Here is a 3,964-nt window from a genome sequence, read left to right as displayed (position 1 = left end):
CCCCATCGACTACACAGTGGTGAGGAGGGCCTGACAGAGGCTGTCGGGCCTCTGCTGGCCCTCCAGCAACCGTAAGGGGAATGAGGGCGACTACACCATATAGGAAGCAACTAGAGAGAGAACAGGAAGGGGAAAGAGAGGTCGACGGGCAGGCAGGCAAACGAAGGTCGATGGGCACCGATCGGGTGGGCGACGGAAGGTCACCTGACGACGACAAGACGATGGGTGACGGGAGGCAGACAGACGGGCGATGGAAGGCAGACGGGCGGGCGGGTCAACAGAAGTCATCAGGCGCCGGCCGAGCGGGCTACGAGAGGTCGTCGGTCGGGCGGGTGACAGGAGGTCGCCTGACGACAAGAGGCAGACGGGCGGAGGTCGGGCGATTGACGAAATAGAAAGGAAAAATGAGCTCACATTAGGGATTTACGAAAAATTTAGCAACAAATTAGCGACGACAAAATTTCATCGCAAATGTGCGACGGAGTAGCAACAAAAAATTTCTGATGCTGAGTCATCGCAAAGTTGTGACAAAATTCGAGACAGAATTTTGCTGTCACTAAACTATCACCAATTCGCGACGGATTCCCGATGAATTTTTTTTTGTCGCTAAGACCGCAAATAAATCGAATGTTAGCGACATATAGTTTTCTCTAGCTAATCGATCGTAATTTGGGGATGAAAAAAATCTGTTGCCAATTTTCGTCGCTAATTACAGTTTTTCTTGTAGTGATCACCCTCATCACCATTAATGCCACCACCTCCGTCATCATTACCACCACCACTATCACCATTGGGAGACAAAATCTTCTGTATATGGAGAGTGGATGGGAGGTGAAAGTGCTGAGAGAAATGAGTGAAAAGATGCAATTTGGTTCAACTCAGTGTTATAGACAATTGTGATGGATGGTGGCAATAGTGGTGTGCACGAAGACAATGGTGATGATGGTGGTGGTGATAATAGTGGTGAGGGCAATGACGATATGATAATGGTAGTCATAGGCAGAGCGGGGGGGGGGGGTTGCCCAGTCCTGACTCCCGACCCAGTTAAAAAAAATAAAAAATTAAAAGCCCACTCCTAGCCGAGCCCTGATTCGATATGAAATAGATTTTTATCCATTTTTGTAGCCCAGTCCTAGCCCAATCCTGATTGCAGCAAATAGTTTGATTTGGCCATATGAAATAGATTTTTATTAATAATTGTAGCCATTTTTTATTTTATCTAAAAAAAAAAATTTGGGGGGGCGCTGCCCCCAACCCCATACTATCACACCATTTTTTTTTGCTACACCCCTGTTTGCCCCCCCCCCTCTCACATGAGCTAAGCCCTTGATGATAGTGGTGCTGGTAATATGGTAGTGATGACAATGATGATTGATGGTAGTGGTGGTAGCAATTGTAATGATAATAATGATGGTAATGGCGATGGTGGTGGTAGTGATGATGGTGAAGTGGTGGTAGTAGTGAAGTGGTGGTGGTGATGGGGATGATGAGAGTGAAATGAAAAAAAAATAGTTTTCAACATTTTTTAGATAAAATGGTAAAACTGTCTAAAAAATAACCAAGTCAAAATTTGGCTATATACAAATTTTTACAAAATGTTGCAGTCATTTTCTAAAATGCGCTATATTTTGTAGTCATGTCGGTTATTTGCCGAAAAAAAAAACTTTTCTCATAAACTTAATAACATGCAAAAATCCAAAGTTTTTTAGAAAATGGTCCCAACCTTATATATTGGCCATTTAGGAATGGTTTACCATCCATAAGCAGAAGATGCGTGATGCAGTGAGAACTGTCCAGTTTCCATTAATAGCAGCAAATCAATTTGATTATGGATGACTGATTATTTGCAATTGATTTTTTTTTTCAATTTTTTCCTCTTTCAAGGGAAACACATTTTGGGCCCTACAACATCTCTGTGACCCCAACCCTCTCATTACTTAACCAGACCTAAACTAAGGGTTGAGTTGGGTTGGGTTTAGTTCAACCCATGGTTACCAGAAAACAAAATGGATACGATAAGTGATGTGTACAGTGAAAGCAGAGAAGTGAGTGTTAAAAAGCAGTATGTATGAAGCGGGAAGTAGTTATGAAGCGATCATGCTAGGGAATGAAAAATGAAACACACACACAAAGAAAATAATATAAAGCACATGCGACGATTATCTGATGTGACACTAAAGATAAGGATTTTGTTGATGTTTGAAAGGAGTTGGAGGTAAGATTTTCAGCTGGGAATCAACTGACTCCAACTCCTTCAAATTACACGTTTGAACTCCCCTAAGAAAGATGAGGTATTTGTGATTACTGGATTCACAAGGATTTTGGTGAGTCCCTTAAAAATGGATGTTTCGAAATTTTCATGGTATTTACTACAGTAAATGCTCTATTTGTTGTGCCTTCTACCTCGATATATATATATATATCTTCTTCACGATGCATATGTTGGGTCCTTTCATCGTTGTCATTGGCATTTTTAATATGCAAAGAGGTATGCTGTTCTTCATCATTTTCTTTCCTTGGTATGTAAATGATCTCTGATCCACAACTCTGATTTTATATCCGTGATCTATAACTCTGATCAGTGATTTTATATATATATAACTCTGATTTTTATATATATGTGATCTATAACTCTGATTTCAATATGCAAAGATGGGTGTATTTAATCAATAACTGATTATATATATATATGTGTGTGTGTGTGAGAGAGAGAGAGAGAGAGAGAGAGAGAGAGAGAGAGAGAGAGAGAGAGAGAGATCTATATTTCATGTGCGTGAACTACATAATAAAAGCTGGTTTAATTGGTTATTTTAGAAGTGTAGTGTGTAGCCAATTCACTGTTACATTTTCACAATCAAGATGCTCATTGATCATGTCTTTGTTGCTAGTTTCTCCTTTAGGATATTTTTTTCTTGGATTTTTTTCTTTGGATGCATTATTTTTGCTGACCATAATGCAATTTATTTTGTCTCCTTTGGTTGGATTGGTAGGTTATAATTGATCATGCATCCATCTGCTAGTGTCATGTTTATGGCTTTAGTATTTGATGTATTTATACTTTGTTATTTGAGATGATTTAGGAACAGTTCTTGATGGAGAGCCCCTCATTAAACTGCCTTCAAAGTCCGCATCCTAAGGAGGGTGGATTTTTCTGAGCTTGACTTTTACTCTAGGCTAGAGGCTGATCAAGGTGAACAATTTAAGGTCTGTTTCAATGATCATAGATTAGTTTTTTGAGTTGTACTTATTTTATTTTACTTTTATCATTTTTATCATATTGCATGCATGTTGAAGTGGCTCCTACGTACGTTAATTTAAATATTATTTGTTTGTTAAAAATTAAATGTCAATGATGCAATTAAATATGATATAACTTATGTACATTCTTTTATACTCAAATACCATGCTACGTGTTCCCAAACATGATGAGGAATCGGCTTAATTGAAAGCCTAAATCCTGGAAGGAGTTGTTTATACTTCCAAACAAAATAGGAAGTCCAAACACCTCTCAATTCAGTTTCTGTTGTACTTCTCCCACCTCCTTTCAACACGGCTTCTCAAACAAAGCCTTAAGAAAACAGAAGAAAATTGAAAAAGTGGGTATCCTAAAGCTTTTCCTCTTTCATAAAAGAAACCATTTTCTGCTTCCAAACAAGCGTCTAGGAAAGCCAGCTCCCCCAAGTATCAAGCTTTTTTAACTATGGTACAGCACACCAATGACTCAATGAAGGAGGGAGGGAGGAGAAGATATCCATCTAACCGTCCAACAAACGGGTAAGAGTGGTCCATATACTCACTTAGATGTGGGTTAATCTTAACCGTTCAGATCTTTCAGTGGGACGGCCAGGATTCACATAAATCCTCTGACTCAGAGAGGATCTTTTTTAGGAGAGAGGTGTTTTTGTGAGGATAAGACAAATTTTTTATCGCGCCCTCGTCTCCTTTATACAAGAGAGAGAGAGAG

This window comes from Nuphar pumila, chromosome 2 (genome assembly GCF_984573655.1).
Source record: "Nuphar pumila chromosome 2, dmNupPumi1.hap1.1, whole genome shotgun sequence".
Lineage (NCBI taxonomy): Eukaryota > Viridiplantae > Streptophyta > Magnoliopsida > Nymphaeales > Nymphaeaceae > Nuphar > Nuphar pumila.
The sequence above is the reverse complement of the archived record's forward strand: the minus strand, read 5'-3'. Positions refer to the sequence as shown.